The following is a 25,000-nucleotide window of genomic DNA, read 5'->3' as shown; positions in this document are numbered from 1 at the left end:
GGATTTATCTCTGGGCTTTCTATTTTGTTCCATTGATCTATATTTCTGTCTTTGTGCCAGTACCATACTGTCCTGATGACTGTGGCTTTGTAGTAGAGCCTGATGTCAGCAAGGTTGATTCCTCCAGGTCCATTCTTCTTTCTCAAGATTGCTTTGACTATTCGAGGTTTTTTGTATTTCCATACAAATTGTGAAATTATTTGTTCTAGCTCTGTGACAAATACTGTTGGTAGCTTGATAGGGATTGCATTGAATCTATAGATTGCTTTGGATAGTATACTCATTTTCACTATATTGATTTTTCTGATCCATGAACATGGTGTATTTCTCCATCTATTAGCGTCCTCTTTGATTTCTTTCACCAGTGTTTTATAGTTTTCTATATATAGGTCTTTAGTTTCTTTAGGTAGATATATTTTTAAGTATTTTATTCTTTTCATTGCAATGGTGAATGGAATTGTTTCCTTAATTTCTCTTTCTATTTTCTCATTATTAGTGTATAGGAATGCAAGGGATTTCTCTGTGTTGATTTTATATCCTGCAACTTTACTATATTCATTGATTAGCTCTAGTACTTTTCTGGTGGAGTCTTTAGGGTTTTCTATGTAGAGGATCATGTCATCTGCAAACAGTGAGAGTTTTGCTTCTTCTTTTCCAATCTGTATTCCTTTTATTTCTTTTTACGCTCTGATTGTTGTGGCCCAAACTTCCAAAACTATGTTGAATAGTAGTGGTGAAAGTGGGCACCCTTGTCTTGTTCCTGACTTTAGGGGAAATGCTTTCAATTTTTCACCATTGAAGATAATGTTTGCTGTGGGTTTGTCATATATAGCTTTTATTATCTTGAGGTATGTTCCATCTATTCCTGCTTTCTGGAGATTTTTTTTTTTAATAAAAAATGGATGTTGAACTTTGTCAAAGGCTTTCTCTGAATCTATTGAGATAATCATATGGCTTTTAGTTTTCAATTTTTTAATGTGGTGTATTACACTGATTGATTTGCAGATATTGAAGAATCCTTGCATCCCTGGCATAAAGCCCACGTGGTCATGATGTATGATCTTTTTAATGTGTTGTTGGATTCTGAATTTTGTTAATGATATTTGCATCTATATTCATCAGTGATATTGGCCTGTAGTTTTCTTTTTTTGTGGCATCTTTGTCAGGTCTTGTTATTAGGGTGATGGTGGCCTCATAGAATGAGTTTGGAAGTTTACCTTCCTTTGCCATTTTCTGGAAGAGTTTGAGTGGGATAGGTTTTAGCTCTTCTCTAAATTTTTGGTAGAATTCAGCTGTGAAGCCATCTGGACCTGGGCTTTTGTTTGCTGGAAGATTTCTGATTTTAGTTTCAATTTCCATGCTTCTGATGGGTTTGTTAAGATTTCTATTTCTTCCTGGTTCAATTTTGGAAAGTTGTACTTTTTGAAGAATTTGTCCATTTCTTCCACGTTGTCCATTTTATTGGCATATAATTGTTGATAGTAGTCTCTTATGATCCTTTGAATTTCTGTGTTGTCTGTTGTGATCTTTCCATTTTCGTTTCCAATTTTATTGATTTGATTCTTCTCCCTTTGTTTATTGATGAGTCTGGCTAATGGTTTGTCAATTTTATTTATCCTCTCAAAGAACCAGATTTTGGCTTTGTTGATTTTTGCTGGTCTCTTTTGTTTCTTTTGCATTTATTTCTGCCCTAATTTTTAAGAGTTCTTTCCTTCTACTAACCCTGGGGTTCTTCATTTCTTCCTTTTCTAGTTGCTTTAGATGTAGAGTTAGGTTATTTATTTGACTTTTTTCTCGTTTCTTTAGTATGCCTGTATTGCTATGAACCTTCCCCTTTGCACTGCTTTTACAGTGTCCCATAGGTTTTGGGTTGTTGTGTTTTCATTTTCATTAGTTTCTATGCAAATTTTGATTTCTTTTTTGGTTTCTTCTGTGATTTGTTCGTTTTTCAGCAGTGTGTTGTTCAGCCTCCGTATGTTGGAATTTTTAGTAGTTTTTCTCCTGTAATTGAGATTTAAGCTTACTGCATTGTGGTCAGAAAAGATGCTTGAAATGATGTCATTTTTTTTGAATTTACTAAGGCTAGATTTATGGCCCAGGATGTGATCTATCCTGGAGAAGTCTCCCACTATTATTGTGTTATTGTTAATTTCCCCTTTTATACATGTTAACATTTGTCTTACATATTGTGGTGCTCCTATGTTGGGTGCATATATATTTATAATTGTTATATCTTCTTCTTGGATTGATCCTTTGATCATTATGTAGTGTCCTTCTTTGTCTCTTTTCACAGCCTTTGTTTTAAAGTCTATTTTATCTGATATGAATATTGCTACTCCTGCTTTCTTTTAGTCTCTATTTGCTTGGAATATCTTTTTCCAACCCTTCACTTTCAGTCTGTATGTGTCCCTTGTTTTGAGGTGGGTCTCTTGTAGACAACATATTTATGGGTCTTGTTTTTTTTATCCATTCAGCCAGTCTTTGTCTTTGGCTTAGGGCATTCAACACATTTACGTTTAAGGTAATTATTGATAAGTATGACCCCATTGCCATTTACTTTATTGTTTTGGATTCGTGTTTATACACCCTTTTTGTGTTTCCTGTCTAGAGAAGATCCTTTAGCATATGTTGGAGAACTGGTTTGGTGGTGCTGAATTCTCTCAGCTTTTGCTAATCTGTAAAGCTTTTGATGTCTCCTTCATATTTGAAGGAGATCCTTGCTGGGTACAGTAATCTGGGCTGTAGGCTATTTTCTTTTGTCACTTTAAGTATGTCCTGCCATTCCCTCCTGGCCTGAAGAGTTTCTACTGAAAGACCAGCTGTTATCTTTACGGGAATCCTCTTGTGTGTTATTTGTTGTTTTTCCCTTGCTGCTTTTAATATTTGTTCTCTGTGTTTGATCTTTGTTAATTTCATTAGTATGTGTCTTGGGGTGTTTCGCCTTGGGTTTTTCCTGTTTGGGACTCTCCGGGTTTCTTGGATTTGGGTGATTATTTCCTTCCCCATTTTAGGCAAGTTTTCAACTATTATCTCCTCAAGTATTTTCTCATGGTCTTTCTTTCTGTCTTCTTCTGGGACTCCTATGATTCGAATGTTGGGGCATTTAACATTGTTCCAGAGGTCTCTGAGATTGTCCTCATTTCTTTTAATTCGTTTTTCTTTTTTCCTCTCTGATTCATTTATTTCTTACCATTCTATCTTCTACCTCACTAATCCTATCTTCTGCCTCTGTTATTCTACTGTTGGTTCCCTCCAGAGTGTTTTTGATATCATTTATTTCATTATTCATTATATATTTACTCTTTTTTATTTCATCTAGGTCCTTGTTAGACTTTTCTTCTCAATCCTTGTCTCCAGGCTATTTATCTGTGACTCCATTTTGTTCAAGATTTTGGATAATTTTCAATATCATTGTTCAGAATTCTTTATCAGGTAGATTCCCTGTCTCTTCCTCTTTTGTTTGGTTTGGTGGGCATTTATCCTGTTCTTTTACCTGCTGGGTATTCGTCTGTCTCTTCGTCTTGTTTATATTGGTGTGTTTGGGGTGGCCTTTCTGTATTCTGGCAGTTTGTGGAGTTCTCTTTATTGTGGAGTTTCCTTACTGTGGGTGGGATCCTATGGGTGGCTTGACAAGGTTTCCTGGTTAGGGAAGCTTGTGTCGGTGTTCTGGTGAGTGGGGCTGGATTTCTTCTCTCTGGAGTACAATGAAGTGTCCAGTAATGAGTTGTGAGACGTCAGTGGGTTTTGAGTGACTTTGGGCAATCTGCATATTGAAGTTCAGGGCTATGTTCCTGTGTTGCTGGAGAATTTGTGTGGTATGTCTTGCTCTGGAACTTGTTGGCCCTTGGGTGGTGCTTGGTTTCAGTGTAGGTATGGAGGCGATTGATGACCTCCTGTCGATTAATGTTCCCTGGAGTCAGGAGTTCTCTGGTGTTCTCAGGATTTGGACTTAAGCCTCCTGCTTCTGGTTTTCAGTCTTATTTTTACCATAGTCTCAAGATTTCTCCATCTATACAGCACCTTTGATAAAACATCTAGGTTAAAGATGAAATTTTCTCCACAGTGAGGGACACCCGGAGAGGTACACAGAGTTACATGGAGAAGAGAAGAGGGAGTAGGGAGATAAAGGTGACCAGGATGAGATGAGTTGGAATCAAAAGAGGAGAGAGCAAGCTAGCCAGTAATCACTTCCCTATGTGCCCTCCACAGTCTGGACTACTCAGAGATGTTCACGCAATTATACAGAGAAGAGAAGAGAAGAGGGAGGAAGGAGATAGAGATGGCCAGGAGGATAAAATGAGGGAATCAAAAGGATAGAGTCAGTAATCAGTTCCCTAAGTGTTCTCCACAGTCTGGAACACACAAAGTGATTCACAGAGTTGGGTAGAGAAGAGAAGAGGGAGGGAGGAGATAGAGGCTACCTGGTGGAGAAAAAAAAGAATCCAAAGGGGGAGTGAGCAATCAGGCCAGTGATCTTACTCCCAAGCAAAAATGAGTAATGAAGAATGGGTTCTTAAAAGTACAAAATTGATAACAAATACCAAAAAGCAAAGATTAAAAATCTAGAGTAGAGGTTGGATTTTCAAAAATACAATATTAAACAAACAAACAAACAAAAAACAACAAAGTCACAAGAATTATAATATATATATATATATATATATATATGAAGTTTGCTTTAAAAAATAGGGTCTTTTTTTTTTTTTCAAAGTCATAGTAGGTTATAAAAATGAAAAGTAAAGGAGTAGTAGAGGACTTAAAAATTAAAAAAATTAAAAAAATTAAAGAATGATAGTAAAAATAGTAAAAATATATCTAGGACTTTCTCTGGTGTTGTTGTGGGCAGTGTGGGGTCGGTTTATTTTTGGATAGTTCCTTTATCTGGCTTATATTTCTCAATATCTATATGCCCCTTCCTATGTAGTCAGTACTAACTACAGGGTTTTAATCTATTGCACCTGTCACTTCCAGGGAGGTTCCCTCTGTTTTAGCTTCTTCTGTTTGCTGGTCTCTTCAGTGTCTAATTTCTGCCCTGACACAAGGGGGCGGTGGTGGACACTTTTTTAGGCTCACTTGTTCAGTCATTCTGTGGGGAGGGAGGGACACTGCAAACGAATAACACTGGCAGGTGCTCGCAGTGTCTCAGCCACACTAAGTTTGCCCCCTGCTCACAGCGTGTGTGCTTTCCCTGTCTATACTGCTTAGGCTCTAGACTGCTCTGCTGGGAACTGAGCCCAGCCCTAGGTTGTATGCACTTCCCAGGTCTAAGCCGCTCAATTCAGGTACTCGGGTAGTCCTCAGAGGCACAGACTTGGTTGGGCCTGTGTTTTATGCCCTTCCCAGGTCTGAGCAGCTGAGGTGACCAGGTGTTTAGCGAGCGCAGTTGCTGTGACTTATCGCCTCCCCTGTCCCTGCTGCTTGGTTTTCTGGGTGTACAACCAGCACACCTTCTCAGGCAGATATTGACTGTCTAGAATCCCAAGAAGTCTTGGTTAGCAACGAAGCCTACTTGCAGTTTCATAGATAATCCCTCTCTGGGGCCGTGATTGCCCCCTTCTGGCTGTGGCTGCCCTTGCCTGCATGTCAACAGGAAGGGGGCTGGGCTGGGCTAGCTCTGCTCAGTCCTTTGTTCTGTGAGCAGTCCTGACAGTGTCTTACGTTAGGGCTTTTTGCGTGGTGGCTATCCTACAGTCTGGTTTGCTATCCAAGGTAGTTCCCTCAGATTGCCCTTGGGGCATTCAGGCTTGGTCCTCACTCTAAGCAATGCAGCCCAGGCCTCCCTGCCCAACCCCCGCTTGCTAGTGGCGGATGCATGTGTCTGCGCTGCTTCTCTGCTGGGGGAATTACCGTTGGGCATGTAATCTGTGCATTTTAATTATTTATTTTTCCTCTCGGCTACGTTGCCCTCTGTGGTTCCAAGGCTCGCCACAGACTCAGCAGTGAGAGTGTTTCCTGGTGTTTGGAAACTTCTCTCTTTTAAAAAACTCCTTTCCCAGGTTGGAGCCCCATCTCTACCTCTTTTGTCTCTTTTTATCTTTTATATTTTTCCTACCTCCTTTTGAAGACAATGGAGAAAGCAATGGCACCCCACTCCAGTACTCTTGCCTGGAAAATCCCATGGATGGAGGAGCCTGGAAGGCTGCAGTCCATGGGGTCACTGAGGGTCGGACACAACTGAGCAACTTCACTTTCATTTTTCACCTTTATGCATTAGAGAAGGAAATGGCAACCCACTCCAGTGTTATTGTCTGGAGAATCCCAGGGACGGGGGAACCTGGTGGGCTGCCGTCTATGGGGTCGCACAGAGTCGGACATGACTGAAGTGACTTAGCAGTAGCAGTATGAAGATAATGGACTGCTTTTCTGGGTGCCTGATGTCCTCTGCCAGCATTCAGAAGTTGTTTTGTGGAATTTACTCAGCTTTCAAATGTTCTTTTGATTAATTTGTGGGGGAGAAAGTGGTCTCCCCATCCTATTCCTCTGCCATCTTAGGACCTCCTCCTGTTGGTCCCTTTAAAAAAAATCGTCTGATATGTGATGCTCATCCAGCTCGATCATATGGCTTTAGAGTTCCAGGACCAACAATTCATCTGTCCATATCTTAGCTGAGGGCCAGAATCTACTCTTCAGAATTTTTAAGAGGCTTTGATTTCTGTTAAAATGACAAATTTATCAGACTGTGTCATCTAGTTAGATGGTAGGAGTCTGGGAGAGTTTTGCTAAAACTCATGGGGAAAGAGAAAAAGAGAGGAAGGTAATAGAAATCTGAGATCTGATGACACTGAAGTTAAAATTAAATATAGGGAAAACAGCACAAATGTGGGAAGCTGGGGGTGAAGAGAGAAAGGATGTGGCTTTGCAATTTTGCTCCAGTTCCAGCTAACATTTATACAATCTGACACCAAGTCTTGGTCTTTTTCCACTCAATTCCTTTTCTTTCCTACTGCTGCTTCTTCTATCCTGACTCTAATTACCTCAGATGTAGATGACTTAACAATAATCTCCTACCTTTCACATGTACTTTGTATTTCAACCATGCTGAACTGTTTGTAATTCCTGGAGATGTCTTTCATGCGTCCTTAATTTCAGGCTCTTTCTTTTCAACATCATCTTACACACCACTGCCCAACCAGTCATTTTTAAAATTGAAATACAGTTGACTTACAATGTTATGTTAATTTAAGATGTATAGCACAGTGATTGTTTTATATATACATATACATATGTATATATATGGATATAATATATATTTATTTTCAGATTATTTTCCATTTTAGTTATTATAGGTAGAGAATATAATTCCCTGTGCTATACAGTAGGTCCTTATTGTTTATCTATTTGTATATAGTAGTGGGTATCTGTTAATCCCAAACTCATAATTTATTCCTCCCCTCCTTTCCTATTTGATAACCATAGGTTTGTTTTCTACATCTGTGAGTCTATTTCTGTTTTGTAAATAAGTTCATTTGTATCATTTTTTAAAGATCCCACATATAAGTGATAACATATGATATTTGTCTTTCTCTGTCTGACTTTACTTAGTATGATAATCTCTATGTCCATCCATGTTGCTGAAAATGACATTATTTCAAGATTTTTATGACTGAGTAATATTCCATTGTGTTTCTATGTGTGTGTGTACATGCATACCCCAGATTTTCTTTATCCATCATCTGTTGATGGACATTTAGGCTGCTTCTGTGCTTCTTGGTTATTGTAAATAGTGCTGCTATGACATTGGGGTGCATATATGTTTTTCAAATTAGTGTTTTTTCTGGGTGTATGCTGAGGATTGGGATGGATTACACACCATACATATGGTAACTCTGGATGTATGCTGAGGATTGGTATGGATTACATACCATACATATGGTAACTCTATTTTTAGTTTTTAAAGGAACCTTCATACTGTTCTCCATAGTGGCTGTATCAATTTAAATTTCCATCAACAGTGTAGGAGTGTTCCCTTTTCTCTACCTCCTCTCCAGCATTTATTGTTTGTAGATTTTTTGATGATGGCCATTCTGACTGGTGCAAGGTGATACCTCCTTGTAGTTTTGATTTTAATTTCTGTAATAATGAATGATGTTGAGTACCTTTTCATGTGCCTGTTGGTGATCTGTATTGAACTACTCATTTTAGACCTTGTTGTTTGATTTCTCAAGAGTCTGTAAGTAACTATAATCAAGACCCCACCCTAAATTCCAGGCAGTTCCATCCACAATCTAGCACTAGCCTCCTATCCAGTGAATCTTCTCTTTCACAGAGAAAGGTAATAATGGCAGAGGCCAAAGAAAGAATCTGGAGAAAGAATAAAGCCACCAGTAAGTACTAAGGAGAGCTTAGGGCTCTTAGAAAGAGAGCCTTGAAACAATCTGTGGCATATTTTTGGATATGCAGTTATCTCAAGCTAAGATATTCTGTAGAATTAAAATGACAGCTTAATTATTGAAACAGTGACTCTTGGGAAAATTAGGTTTAAGGACAAGGTTACCTTGATATGCCAGTTTAAAATTCTGATCTTGACAGGCATATCAATTTTGTATATTATAGTGAATCACCAAAATAGGTCAATAACTTGCTTAAGTTTAGCTTATTTTTAGGTTATCCAGTCATCATTTACAAGTATCCGTGGTTTCCACCCAACCTTTTCCTTGTTGGGCCCACCTCCAGCTGTACACCACTTGGATAATCTCTTGAGAAATGAAACATTTATTTTTACTTTGTTATTTGTCCTATCTGAACAAATCACAAACATTTTTATAAGTAATATCTTGGGGGGTAGTCAGGTATACTTAATATTTCTAACAATTCTAATCAAAGGAGATGCTAGGGCCAACTTTGATCAGCCGGGTGAGAAGTTAGAGTTTGTTTACTTTATGGCATTTGGAACTAAAATCATCTTAGGAGATGAACTTAATTCTGGAATTTGTTTCCCAGAAGAGTGTGAGAACATTTTTGAAGATATACAAAGAAGAGCATCTATGTTAATCTAAATTTGGGGACTTCACATTACTGATAGCATTTTGTTGGAGTAAACAAATTGCAAATCATTTTAATTGTGAAGAAGAACTCACTTATTTGGGTTGTTAAGAATCCAAGAAATCAAAATAGTCTGAATTAGGGGATAGATATGCTTTCTATAAGGACTAAGGATATAGGTGGAAATGTATAATGAGTCTATTTTGTTTTCCAAAACATAGGAAGTTAGGACTTGCCAGCAAGATGACAGAGTAGGATGGGAGCTCGCCCTTTCTCATAAAAACACCAAAATGACAACTAACTGCTGAACAACCATTGACAAAAAACTGTTGGTACCTGAAAAAAAATAAAAGATTTCCTTTATCCAAGACAAAGAAGAAGCCACAATAAGACAGTAGGAGAGGTGTGATCATGATAAAATAAAATCCCACACCTGTTAGGTGGGTGACTCACAAACTGGAAAATATTGATACCATAGAAGTTCTCCCATAGGAGTGAAAGTCCTGATCTCCATGTCAGGCTTCACAGACTTGGGGCCTATCAATGGGAGGAGGATCCCCCAGAGATTCTGATTTTGAAGGACAGCAGGGTTTGAGTGCAGGAATTCCACAGGACTGGAGAAACAGAAACTCCATTCTTGGAGGGCATCCACAAGGTCTAGCGTGCACCAAGAAAAAAGCAGTGACCTCATAAGAGATTGGGAAAGACCTACCTGCTAGTACTAGAGGGTCTTCTTTGGAGGTAAGGAGTGGATGTGGCTCACTGCAGGGAAAATGACACTGGCAGCAGCAGCTCTGGTGAGCACTCATTGGCATGAGCCCTCCTGGAGGCCTCCATTCTCCCACAAGAACTAGTCCTACCCAATAGCCAGTAGGCTTTAGTGCTGGGATGTTTCAGGCCAAACAACCAACAGAACAGGTACACAGCCCCATCCATCAGCAGACAGGCCACTTAAATAAAGTCTTCCTGAGCACAGCTCTGCTCAACAGAGGGACAAAACCCAGCTGCACTCATCACTGGGCAGAAACCACGTCCTCCCACAGGAAGCCTACACAAGCCTCTTACCAGCTTCATCCAGCAGAGGACAGACAGAAGAAGCAAGAAGAAATATAACCCTGCATCCTGCAGAAAAGAAACTGCTATCACAGAAAGTTAGATGAGATGGCAGAGGCATATGTCCTAGAGAGAAGATCAAGAATAAACCTCAGAAGAAAAACTAAATGAAGCAAAGATAGGCAATCTACTGGAAAAGAAATTCAGAGTAATGGTAGTGAAGACGATCCAAGTTCTCAAAAAAATAATGGAGGCACAGACTGAGAAGATACAAGACATGTTTAACAAAGACTTGTAAGAACTAAGGGCTTCCCTGGTGGCTCAGACAGCAAAGAATCAACCTGCAAATGTGGGAGATCCAGGTTCAATCTCTGGATTGGGAACATACCCTGGAGAAGGGAATGGCTACCCACTCCAGTATTCTTGCCTGGGTAATTCAATGGACATAGGAGCCTGGCAGGCTACAGTCTATGGGATCACAGAGAGTCAGACACGACTGAGCAACTAACACTTTCACTTTTCCAGAAGTGCTAAAGAACAAACAAACAGAAATGAATAATATAATAACTGAAATGAGAAATATACTAGAAGGAATCAATAGCAGAATAGCTGAAGCATAAGAATAGAGAAGTGAATTGGAAGACAGACTGGTGGAAATCACTGCCATGGAATAGAATAAAGAAAAAAGAAGGAAAAGATATGAGGAAAGAAAGAGAGATCTCTGGTACAATGTCAAATGCACCAACATTTACATTATAGAGGTCCCAGAGGAGAATCGGAGAAGGCAATGGCATCCCACTCCAGTACTTTTGCCTAGAAAATCCCATGGACGGAGGAGCCTGGTAGGCTGCAGTCCATGGGGTCGCTAGAGTCGGACACGACTGAGTGACTTCACTTTCACTTTTCACCTAAATGCATTACAGAAGGAAATGGCAACCCACTCCAGTGTTCTTGCCTGGAGAATCCTGGGGACGGGGGAGCCTGGTGGGCTGCCGTCTCTGGGGTCACACAGAGTCAGACACGACTGATGTGACTTAGCAGCAGCAGCAGAGGAGAATATATATAGAAAAGACCTGAGAAAACAGTGAAAGAGATAATAGTTGAAAACTTCTCTAACATGGGAAAGAAAACAATCACCTAAGTCTAGAAAATGTAGAGAGTCCCAGGCAGGATAAACCCAAGGAGAAACACTATGAGACACATAGTGATTGAATTGATAAAAATTAAAGACAAAGAAACAATATTAGAGAGAACAAGGGGAAAGCAACAAATAACATACAAGGGAAGTACCATAAGTTTATCAGCTCATTTCTTATCAGGAGGCAGTGCAAAATATATTTAAAATGATGACAGGAAAGAACCTATAACCAGGAATGCTTCATCTAGTAAGGCTCTCCTTCAGATGTAATGGAGAAATAAAAATGTTATGAACAAGCAAAAGCTAATCACTAGACCTGTTTTGCAACAAATGCTAAAGGAATTTCTCTAAGCAACAAAGAAAAGGCCATTATTAGAAACAAGAACATAACAAATTGAAGAGCTCACAGATAAAGGTAAACATATAGTAAGATTAAGAAATCATCCACACACAAGTATGATATCAAAACCAAAAACCATGAGAAGAGGAGAACACAAATGCAGGAAATAAGAATTGCATTGAATTTAAAGAAATTGAATTGAATTGAAATTGAATTGAAATTAAAATACCAGTAACTTAAAATAGTTTTGTTTATATATAGACTGCTATATAAAATTCTCATGGTAATCATAAACCAAAAATCTACAATTGATACACAAACAAAAAAGAAAAAGGAAAGCAAATGCTACACTAACGTTAGTCTTTAGAGGCGGTCCTAAGAGGGTGGAGGAATAGGACAGGGAGACCACTTTCTCTCCCACAAATTCGTCAAGAGAACATTTGAATGCTGAGTAAATTCCACAAAACAACTTCTGAATGCTGGCAGAGGTCATCAGGCACCAAGAAAAGCAGCCCATTGTCTTCGAAAGGAGGTAGGAAAAAATATAAAAGACAAAAAGAGAGACAAAAGAGGTAGGGATGGAGCTCTGTCCTGGGAAGGGATTATTAAAAGAGAGAGACGTTTCCAAACACCAGGAAACACTCTCACTGACCAGTCTGGGTGAGCCTTGGAACCACAGAGGGCAACAAAGCTGGGAGGGAAAATAAATAAATAATTAAACCCCACAGATTACAAGCCCAATGGTAACTCCCCCAGCGGAGAAGCAGCACAGACACCCGCATCCCCCACTAGCAAGTGGGGGTTGAGCAGGGAGGCGCGGGCTGCATTGCTTCGAGTAAGGACTGGGCCTGAATGCCCCGAGGGCAATCTGAGGGAACTAACTTGGGATAGCAAACTAGATTGTGGGATAGCTACCACGTGAAAAGCACTAACTTAAGACACCGCCAGGCCCACTCACAGAACAAAGGACTGACTAGAGCTATGCGAAAAGCCCTAACCTAAGACACTGTCAAGACTGCTCACAGAACAAAGGACTAAGCAGAGCTAGCTGGGTGCAGACAGGCCCACCCCCTACCTCCCCTCCCCCGTGACAGGCAGGCGAGGGCAGCCAGAGCCGGAAGGGGGCAATTGCGGCCCCACAGAGGCATTATCTATCAAATTGCAAGCAGGCTTCATTGCTAACCAAGACTTCTTGGCATTCTGAATGGTCAACATCCGCCTGAGAAGGTGTGCCAGTTGTACACCCAGAAAACCAAGTGGCAGGGACTGGGGAGGCAATAAGTCGCAGCAACTGTGCTCACCAAACACCTGGTCACCTGAGCTGCTTGGACCTGGGAAGGGCATAAAACGCAGGCCCAACTGAGTCTGCATCACTGAGGACTACCCGAGTACCTGAACCGGAGGGGCTTAGACCTGGGAAGTGCATACAACCCAGGGCTGGCCTCAGACAGTTCCTGGCAGAGCAACCTAGAGCCTAAGCAGTGTAGACAGGAAAAGCACACACACCGTGAGTCGGGGGCAAACCCAGTGCGGCCAAGACACTGCGAGCACATGCCAGTGTTATTTGTTTGCAGCGTCCCTCCCTCCCGACAGCACGACTGAACAAGCGAGCCTAAAAAAATTGTCCACCACCTCCCCCCTTTGTGTCAGGGCGGAAATTAGACACTGAAGAGACCAGCAAACAGAAGAAGATAAACCAGACTGAACCTCCGTAGAAGTGACAGGAGCAACAGATAAAAACCCTGCAGTTAGTACCGACTACATAGAAAGGGGCCTATAGATATGAGAAATATAAGCCAGATCAAGGAACTATCCAAAAATGAATTGACCCCACACTGCCCACAACACCAGAGAAAGTCCTAGATATATTTTTACTATCATTCTTTAATTAAAAAAAAAAATTTTTTTTTCAATTTTAAGTCTTCTATTACTCCTTTAATTTTCATTTTTATAACCTACAAAATTTTTTTTTTGCAAAAAAGACCCTATTTTTAAAGCAAACTTCATATATATATATTTCATAATTTTTGTGACTTTGTTATTTTTTTTTCTTTAATACTGTATTTTTGAAAATCCAACCTCTACTCTGGATATTTAATCTTTGCTTTTTGGTTCAGTTCAGTTCAGTCTCTCAGTAGTGTCCGACTCTTTGTGACCCCATGAATCACAGCACGTCAGGCCTCCCTGTCTTCTTTTTGGTATTTGTTATGAATTTTGTACCTTTAAGAACCCAGTCTTAAGTACCCATTTTAACTTGGAAGCAAGATTACTGGCTTGACTGCTCTCTCCCCCTTTACACTCTCCTTTTTTCTCCATCAGGTCGCCTCTATCTACTTCCTCCCCCTTCTCTTCTCTACCCAACTCTGTGAATCTCCTTATGTGTTCCAGATGGTGGAGAACACTTAGGAAACTGATTACTGGCTGGATCTGTCTCTCTCCTTTTGATTCCCCCCTTTATCCTCCCAGCCACCAATGTCTCCTTCCTTCCTCTTCTCTTCTCTATGTAACTCAGTAAACCTCTCTGAGTGTTCCCGACTGTGGAGAGTACATAGGGAATTGATTACTGGCTAGCTTGCTCTCTCCTCTTTTGATTCCAACTCATCTCATCCTGGTCACCTCTATCTCCCTACTCCCTCTTCTCTTCTCTAACTCTGTGAACCTCTCTGGGTGTTCCTCACTGTGGAGAAACTTTTCATTTTTAACCTAGATGTTTTATCAAAGGTGCTGTATAGATGGAGAAATCTTGAGACTATGGTAAAAATAAGACTGAAAACCAGAAGCAGGAGGCTTAAGTCCAAATCCTGAGAACACCAGAGAACTCCTGACTCCAGGGAACATTAATCGACAGGAGGTCATCAATCGCCTCCATACCTACACTGAAACCAAGCACCACCCAAGGGCCAACAAGTTCCAGAGCAAGACATACCACACAAATTCTCCAGCAACACAGGAACATAGCCCTGAGCTTTAATATGCAGGCTTCCCAAAGTCACTCAAAACACATTGGCATCTCACAACTCATTACTGGACACTTCATTGCACTCCAGAGAGAAGAAATCCAGCTCCACCCACCAGAACACCGACACAAGCTTCCCTAACCAGGAAACCTTGTCAAGCTACACGTAGGACCCCACCCACAGTGAGGAAAGTCCACAATAAAGAGAACTCCACAAACTGCCAGAATACAGAAAGGCCACCCCAAACACACCAATATAAACAAGACGAAGAGACAGGAATACCCAGCAGGTAAAGGAACAGGATAAATGCCCACCAAACCAAACAAAAGAGGAAGAGACAGGGAATCTACCTGATAAAGAATTCTGAACAATGATATTGAAAATTATCCAAAATCTTGAAAACAAAATGGAATCAGAGATAAATAGCCTGGAGACAAGGATTGAGAAGAAAGGTTTTAACAAGGACCTAGATGAAATAAAAAAGAGTAAATATATAATGAATAATGAAATAAATGATATCAAAAACACTCTGGAGGGAACCAACAGTAGAATAACAGAGGCAGAAGATAGGATTAGTGAGGTAGAAGATAGAATGGTAGAAATAAATGAATCAGAGAGGAAAAAAGAAAAAATGAATTAAAAGAAATGAGGACAATCTCAGAGACCTCCAGGACAATGTTAAATGTCCCAACATTCGAATCATAGGAGTCCCAGAAGAAGACAGAAAGAAAGACCATAAGAAAATACTTGAGGAGATAATAGTTGAAAACTTGCCTAAAATGAGGAAGGAAATAATCACCCAAGTCCAAGAAACCCAGAGAGTCCCAAACAGGAAAAGCCCAAGGCGAAACACCCCAAGACACATATTAATGAAATTAACAAAGATCAAACACAAAGAACAAATATTAAAAACAGCAAGGGAAAAACAACAAATAACAAACAAGGGGATTCCCATAAGGATAACAGCTGATCTTTCAATAGAAACTCTTCAGGCCAGGAGGGAATGGCAGGACATACTTAAAGTGACAAAAGAAAATAACCTACAGCCCAGATTACTGTACCCAGCAAGGATCTCATTCAAATATGAAGGAGACATCAAAAGCTTTACAGATAAGCAAAAGCTGAGAGAATTAAGCACCACCAAACCAGCTCTCCAACAAATGCTAAAGGATCTTCTCTAGACAGGAAACACAGAAAGGGTGTATAAACTCGAACCCAAAACAATAAAGTAAATTGCAATGGAATCATACTTATCAATAATTACCTTAAATATAAATGTGTTGAATGCCCCAACCAAAAGACAAAGACTGGCTGAATGGACAAAAAACAAGACCCCCTATATATGTTGTCTATAAGAGACCCACCTCAATGCAAGGGACACATACAGACTGAAACTGAAGGGATGGAAAAAGATATTCCATGCAAATAGAGACCAAAAGAAAGCAGGAGTAGCAATACTCATATCAGATAAAATAGACTTTAAAACAAAGGCTGTGAAAAGAGACAAAGAAGGACACTACATAATGATCAAAGGATCAATACAAGAAGAAGATATTTAACAATTATAAACATATATCCACACAAAATAGGAGCACCACAATATGTAAGACAAATGGTAACATGTTTGAAAGGGGAAACTAACAATAAAACAATAATAGTGGGAGACTTTAATACTCCACTCACACATATGGATAGATCAACTAAACAGAAAATTAACAAGGAAACACAAACTTTAAATGATACAATAGACCAGTAAGATGTAATGATATCTATAGGACATTTCATCCCAAAACAATGAATTTCATCTTTTTCTCAAGCACACACGGAGCCATCTCCAGGATATATCACATCCTGGGCCATAAATCTAGCCTTGGTAAATTCAAAAAAATTGAAATCATTCCAAGCATCTTTTCTGACCGCAACGCAGTAAGATTAGATCTTAATTACAGGAGAAAAAAAAAACACTAAAAATTCCAACATACGGAGGCTGAACAACACGCTGCTGAATAACCAAAAAATGACAGAAGAAATAAAAAAAGAAATCAAAATATGCATAGAAGTGAATGAAAATGAAAACACAACAACCCAAAACCTGTGGGACACTGTAAAAGCAGTGCAAAGGGGAAGGTTCATAGCAATACAGGCATACCTCAAGAAACAAGAAAAAAGTCAAAAAAATAACCTAACTCTACACCTAAAGCAACTAGAAAAGGAAGAAATGAAGGACCCCAGGGTTAGTAGAAGGAAAGAACTCTTAAAAATTAGGGCAGAAATAAATGCAAAAGAAACAAAAGAGACCAGCAAAAATCAACAAAGCCAAAAGCTGGTTCTTTGAGAGGATAAAAAAAAATTGACAAACCATTAGCCAGACTCATCAAGAATCAAAGGGAGAAAAATCAAATCAATAAAATTGTAAATGAAAATGGAGAGATCACAACAGACAACACAGAAATTCAAAGGATCATAAGAGACTACTATTAGTAGTTATATGTCAACAAAATGGGCAACTGGGAAGAAATGGACAAATTCTTTGAAAAGTACAACTTTCCAAAACAGAAGCAGGAAGAAACATATAATCTAAACAGACCCATCACAAGCACGGAAATTGAAACTATAATTAAAAATCTTCAAACAAAAGCCCAGGTCCAGATGGCTTCACAGCTGAATTCTACCAAAAATTTAGAGAAGAGCTAACACCTATCCTACTCAAACTCTTCCAGAAAATGGCAGAGGAAGGTAAACTTCCAAACTCATTCTATGAGGCTACCATCGCCCTAATACCAAAACCTGACAAAGATAACACAAAAAAAGAAAACTACAGGCCAATATCACCGATGAACATAGATGCAAATATCATTAACAAAATTCTAGCAATCAGAATCTAACAACACGTTAAAAAGATCATACATCATGACCAAGTGGGCTTTATGCCAGGGATGCAAGGATTCTTCAATATCTGCAAATCAATCAGTGTAATTCACCACATTAAAAAATTGAAAAATAAAAGCCATATGATTATCTCAATAGATGCAGAGAAAGCCTTTGACAAATTTCAACACCCATTTATGAAAAAAAACCCTCCAGAAAGAAGGAATAGATGGAACATACCTCAAGATAATAAAGGTATATATGATAAACCCACAGCAAACATTATCCTCAATGGTGAAAAATTGAAAGCATTTCCCCTAAAGTCAGGAAAAAGACAAGGGTGTCCACTTTCACCACTGCTATTCAACATAGTTTTGGAAGTTTGGGCCACAGCAATCAGAGCATAAAAAGAAATAAAAGGAATCCAAATTGGAAAAGAAGAAGTAAAACTCTCACTGTTTGCAGATGACATGATCCTCTACATAGAAAACCCTAAAGACTCCACAAGAAAATTACTAGAGCTAATCAATGAATATAGTAGAGTTGCAGGATATAAAATTAACACACAGAAATCCCTTGCATTCCTATACACTAATAATAAGAAAATAGAAAGAGAAATTAAGGAAACAATTCCATTCACCATTGCAATGAAAAGAATAAAATACTTAGGAATATATCTACTTAAAGAAACTAAAGACCTATATATAGAAAACTATAAAACACTAATGAAAGAAATCAAAGAGGACATTAATAGATGGAGAAGTATACTGTGTTCATGGATTGGAAGCATCAATATATTGAAAATGAGTATACTACCCAAAGCAATCTATAGATTCAATGCAACCCTATCAAGTTATCAACGGTACTTTTCAGAGAACTAGAACAAATAATTTCACAATTTGTATGGAAATACAAAAAACTTTGAATAGCCAAAGCAATCTTGAGAAAGGAGAATGGAACTGGAGGAATCAGCCTGCCTGACTTCAGGCTCTACTACAAAGCCACAGTCATCAAGACAGTATGGTACTGGCACAAAGACAGAAATATAGATCAATGGAACAAAATAAAAAGCCCAGAAATAAACCCATGCACCTATTGACACCTTATCTTTGACAAAGGAGGCAAGAATATACAATGGAGAAAGGACAATCTCTTTAACAAGTGGTTCTGGGAAAACTGGTCAACCACTTGTAAAAGAATGAAACTAGAACACTTTCTAACACCATACACAAAAATAAACTCAAAATGAATTAAAGATCTAAACTTAAGACAAGAAACTATAAAACTGCTAGAGGAGAACATAAGCAAAACACTCACCGACATAAACCACAGAAGGACCCTTATGACCTACCTCACAGAATATTGGAAATAAAAGCAAATATAAACAAATGGGACCTAATTACAATTAAAAGCTTCTGCACAACAAAGGAAACTATAAGCAAGGTGAAAAGACAGCCTTCAGAATGAGAGAAAACAATAGCAAATGAAGCAACTGACAAAGAATTAATCTCAAAAATATATAAGCAAACCCTGTAGCTCAATTCCAGAAACTAAATGACCCAATCAAAAAATGGGTCAAAGAACTAAGCAGACATTTCTCCAAAGAAGACATACAGATGGCTAACAAACACATGAAAAGATGCTCAACATCACTCATTATCAGAGAAACGCAAATCAAAACCACAGTGAGGTATCATCTCACGCCAGTCAGAATGGCTGCTATACTAAAGTCTACAAGCAATAAATGCTGGAGAGGGTGCGGAGAAAAGGGAACCCTCTTACACTGTTGGTGGGAATGCAAACTAGTACAGCCACTATGGAGAACAGTGTGGAGATTCCTTAAAAAACTGGAAATAGAACTGCCTTATGACCCAGCAATCCCACTGCTAGGCATACACACCGAGGAAACCAGAATTGAAAGAGACACGTGTACCCCAATGTTCATCGCAGCACTGTTTATAATAGCCAGGACATGGAAGCAACCTAGATGTCCATCAGCAGATGAATGGATAAGAAAGCTGTGGTACATACACACAATGGAGTATTACTCAGCCATTAAAAAGAATACCTTTGAATCTTGACTGGATGAAACTGGAGCCTATTATACAGAATGAAGTAAGCCAGAAAGAAGAACACCAATACAGAATCAGTTTAGTTCAGTTCAGTTGCTCAGTCGTGTCCGACTCTTTGCAACCCCATGAATTGCAGCATGCCAGACCTCCCTGTCCATCACCAATTCCTGGAGTTCACTTAAATTCATGTCCATCGAGTTGGTGATGCCATCCAGCCATCTCATCCTCTGTTGTCCCCTTCTCCTCCTGCCCCCAATTCCTCCCAGCATCAGAGTCTTTTCCAATGAGTCAACTCTTCACATGAGGTGGCCAAAGTACTGGACTTTCAGTTTTAGCATCATTCCTTCCAAAGAACACCCAGGACTGATCTTTAGAATGGACTGGTTGGATCTCCTTGCAGTCCAAGAGACTCTCAAGAGTCTATTCCAACACCACAGTTCAAAAGCATCAATTCTTTGGCCCTCAGCTTTCTTCACAGCCCAACTGTCACATCCATACACGACCACTGGAAAAACCATAGCCTTGACTAGACAGACCTTTGTTGGCAAAGTAATGTCTCTGCTTTTCAATATGCTATCTAGGTTGGTCATAACTTTTCTTCCAAGGAGTAAGCATCTTTTAATTTCATGACTGCAATCACCATCTGCAGTGATTTTTGAGCCCCCCCCCCCAAAAAAAATAAAGTCTGCCACTGTTTTCACTGTTTCCCCATCTATTTCCCATGAAGTGGTGGGACCGGATGCCATGATCTTCATTTTCTGAATGTTGACTTTAAGCCAAAGTTTTCACTCTCCTCTTTCACTTTCATCAAGAGGCTTTTTAGTTCCTCTTCACTTTCTGCCATAAGGGTCGTGCCATCTGCATATCTGAGGCTATTGATATTTCTCCTGTCAATCTTGATTCCAGCTTGTGCTTCTTCCAGCCCAGCGTTTCTCATGATGTACTCTGCATATAAGTTAAATAAGCAGGGTGACAATATACAGCCTTGACGTACTCCTTTTCCTGTTTGGAACCAGTCTGTTGTTCCATGTCCAGTTCTCACTGTTGCTTCCTGACCTGCATACAAATTTCTCAATAGGCAGATCAGGTGGTCTGGTTTTCCCATCTCTTTCAGAATTTTCCACAGTTTATTGTGATCCACACAGTCAAAGGCTTTGGCATAGTCAGTAAAGCAGAAATATATGTTTTTCTGGAACTCTCTTGCTTTTTCGATGATCCAGCAGATGTTGGCAATTTGATCTCTGGTTCCTCTGCCTTTTCTAAAACCAGCTTGAACATCTGGAAGTTCACAGTTCACGTATTGCTGAAACCTGGCTTGGAGAATTTTGAGCATTACTTTACTACCTTGTGAGATGAGTGCAATTGTGTGGTAGTTTGAGCATTCTTTGGCAGTACCTTTTTTGGGATTGGAATGAAAACTGACCTTTTCCAGTCCTGTGGCCACTGTTGAGTTTTCCAAATTTGCCTGCATATTGAGTGCAGCATTTTCACAGCATCATCTTTCAGGATTTGAAATAGCTCAACTGGAATTCCATCACCTCCAGTAGCTTTGTTCATAGTGATGCTTTCTAATACAGTATACTAACACATATATATGGAATTTACAAAGATGGTAATGATCACCCTGTATGCGAGACAGCAGTAAGACATAGATCTATAGAACAGTATTTTGGACTCTGTGTGAGAGGAGGAGGGTGAGATGATTTGGGAGAATGGCATTGAAACATGTATAATATCATATGTGAAATGAATCGCCTGTCCAGGTTCTCTGCATGATACAGGCTGCTCGGGGCTGGTGCACTGGGATGATCCAGAGGAATGGTATGGGGAGGGAAGTGGGAGGGGCGTTCAGGATGGGGAACACGTGTACACCAATGGTGGATTCATGTTGATGTATGGCAAAACCAATACAATATTGTAAAGTAAACAAAACAAAACAAAAAGAAACATGTATATTACCATATGTAAAATAGATGCTCAGTACAAGTTCCATGCATGGAGTAAGCACCCAAAGCCCATACTCTGGGGCAACCCAGAGGGATAGGGTGGGGAGGGAGCAGGGAGGGAGGTTCAAGATGGGGGAACACATGTATCCCTATGGCCGATTCATGTTGATGTATAACAAGACATCACAATATTGTAAAGTAATTATCTTCCAATTAAAATAAATTAATAAAAATGTGGTGACATAAAAAAAAGTTAGTCTTTAAATTGCAAGAGAACAAAAGAGGAAGGGAAGAAAAAGGACCTACAAAAAAAAAATCCAAAAAAAAATTTAAGAAAATGGCAATAGGAACATACATATTGAGAATTTCCTTAAATGTAAATGGATTAAATGCTGCAACCAAAAGACATGGACTGAGGTGGGTTCAGGATGGGGAACGTGGGTATACCTGTGGCGGATTCATTTCGATATTTGGCAAAACTAGTACAATATTGTAAAGTTTAAAAATAAAATAAAATTAAAAAAAAATAAGACTCATATATATCCTGTCTAATGTAGATCCAATTCAGATCTTGGGGAACATACAGACTGAAAGTGAGGAGATGCAATTAGGTATTTCAATCAAATGGATATCAAAAGAGCACTGCAGTAGCAATACTCATATCAGACAAAATAAACTTTAAAATAAAGACTGTTAAAAGAGAGAAGGAAGGACACTATATAAACATGAAGGGGATTGATCCAAGAGGAAGGTATAACAATTGTAAATATGTATGAACTCAATATATCATCACCCCAATATATAAGGCAAATATTAACAGCCATGAAAGGAGAAATATACAGTGACTCAATAATACTGGGTAACTGTAATACTCCAATTTTATCAATGGACATATCATCCAGACAAAAGATCAATAAAAAACAGGCCTTAAATGACATATTAGACCAGATAGACTTAACTGATATTTATAGAGCATTCCTTCTGAAAGCAACAGAATACACAGTCTTCCCAAGTGGACTTGGAACATTCTCCAGGATTCACATGCTGGGCCACAAGGTGAGCCTTGGAAAATGCAAGAAAATTGAAATTGTATCAAGGATTTTTTCTGACAATAATGCTATGAGATTAGAAATAAACTACAAGAAAAGAACTGTTAAAAATACTTAGAGGCTAAACAATAGGTTAAAAAACAATGAATAGATCACTGAAGAAATCAAACAGGAGATAAAAAATACAGAAAATGAAAACTAAAACATGGTGTTCCAAAACCTGTGGAATGCAGCAAAAGCACTTCTATGAGGAAAGTTTATAGCAAGCAACCTTCCACAGGAAACAAGGGAAATATCTCATAAACAACTCAATCTTACACCTAAAAAAAAAAAGAAAGAAGAACAAACAAACTCAAAGTCAATAGAAGGAAAGAAATCATAAAGATAAGAGCAGAAATAAATGAGATAGAAATGAAGTACACGATGAAAGAGATCAGTGAAAGTAAAAGCTGGTTCTTTGAAAAGATAAACAAAATTGGTAAACCATTATCCAGCCTCAAAAAGTAAAAGAGGATAAGGCTCAAATCAATAAAATTAGAAATGAAAAAGGATAAGTTACAACATAAAATGCCACAAAAATACAGTAGATCACAAGAGACTACTACAAGCAACTATATGCCAATAAAATGGACAACCTGGAAGAAAGGGATAAATTCTTAGGAAGTGACAATCTCCAAAGAATGGACAAGGAAGAAATAGACATTATAAATAGATCAATCACAAGGCCTAAAATTGAAAATGTGATTAAAGATCTCCCAACAAATAAACGTCCAGGACCAGATGACTCCACATGTGAATTTTACCTAATTTTTAGAGTTAACACCTATCCTTCTGAAACTCTTTCAAAAAATTGCAGAGAAAAGAATATTCCCAAACTCATTCTATGAGATGACAATCACCCTGATACCAAAACTAGTAAAGATACCACAAAAAAGAAAAAATTTCAGGCCAATATCACTGATGAACATAGAAGCAAACTTCCTCAAAAAAATACAAGCAAATCAAATACAAAGATATTTTAAAAGGATCACACACCATGATCAAAAGGAACTTGAGGATTTGTGAATCAATCAGTGTGATACACCACATCAACAAGTTGAAGAATGAAAATAATTTGGTCTTCTGGTTCAAGATGGTGAAGCAGAAGAGCATGTGCTCATCTCCTCCTTTAAGAGCATGAAAACCACAACTAGCTGTTGAACAACCATCGACAAGAGGATGCTAGAACCCACATACACAAAAAAAAGATGCTCCACATCCAACCACAGCAAGATGGTAGGAAGAGCACAATCATAATAAAATCAAATCCTATACCTGCTAGGTGGGTGACACATAAAGTGGAGAACAATAATACCAGGAAGTTCTCTCACTGTTGTGAAGGTTCTGAGCCCTACATCAGGCTTCCCAGCCTGGGAATCTGACAAAGGGACTGGGAATTCCCAGGGAATCTGACGTTGAAGGCCAGCAGGATTTACTTACAGGACTTCCACAGGACTGGGGGAAACAAAGACTCCACTCTTTGAGGGCACAAACAAAGTCTTGTGCATGCCAAGACCCAGGGGAAAGGAGCAGTGATCCCACAGGAGACCAAGACAGACCTAACTACTAGTGTTGGAGGGTCACCTGTGGAAGCATGAGTCAGCAGGTGATTGTCACAGGGACAGGGGCACTGGCAGCAGCAGTCCTAGAAGATGCCCCTTAGTTCTCTTGGAGGTTGCCATTAACCCTACCATAGAGTCTGTAGACCCCATGGCTGGGCCATCTCAGGCCAAACAACTAATACAGAGGGAGCACAGTCCCACCTATCAACAGCTAATTGGATTAAAGATTTACTGAACAAGGCCCTGCCTACCAGAGAAAGACCCAGTTTCCCCCACCATCAGTCCCTCTCATCAGGAAGCTTATACAAGCCTCTTAGCCTCATTCACCAGAGGACAGATAGAAGCAAGAAGAACTATAATCCCACAGCCTGGCTAGAACAAAAACCACATTACAGAAAGTTAATTAGGATGAAAAAGCAGAGAGTTATGTCCCGGATGAAGGGACAAGATAAAACCCAGAAACAACTAAAAGAAGTGGAGATAGACAACCTCCCACCTAAAGAATTCAGAATAATGATAGTGAAAATGATCCAGAATCTTGGGAAACAATGGAGAAGATGCAAGAAATGTTTACTAAAGGCCTAGAAGAACTAAAGAAAAAATAGAACAAACAATACACTAGAAGGAATCAGTAGCAGAATAACTGAGGCAGAATAGACAAGTGACCTGGGGGAAAGAATGGTGGAAAACACTGCTTCAGAACAGAATATAGAAAAAAGGATGAAAAAAGATGAATATAGCCCAAGAGTCCTCTGGGACAATATTAAACACACCAATATTTGCATTATAGGGGTCCCCTAAGTAGAAGATTGAGAGAAAGGACTTGAGAAAATACTTGAAGAGATAATAGCTGAAAACTTCCTTGACATGGGAAAAGACATAGTCAACCAAGTCCAGGAAGCACAGAGAGTCTCAGGCAGGTTAAACCCAAGGAGGAACACACCAAGACAAATAATAATCAAACTGTAAAGACAAAGATAAAATATTAAAAGCA

The 25,000-nt window shown here is 39.1% G+C and overlaps 1 protein-coding gene across 1 annotated transcript in view; it reads right to left on the bottom strand.

Annotated features, from left to right (window-relative positions):
* Positions 1-25,000, bottom strand: part of CYSLTR1 (cysteinyl leukotriene receptor 1) — a 66,292-nt gene that overhangs the window by 20,802 nt on the left and 20,490 nt on the right. The window lies entirely within an intron of this gene.

Source organism: Bos javanicus, chromosome X, assembly GCF_032452875.1.
Source record: "Bos javanicus breed banteng chromosome X, ARS-OSU_banteng_1.0, whole genome shotgun sequence".
NCBI lineage: Eukaryota > Metazoa > Chordata > Mammalia > Artiodactyla > Bovidae > Bos > Bos javanicus.
This window is presented reverse-complemented; position numbering and strand designations above follow the sequence as displayed.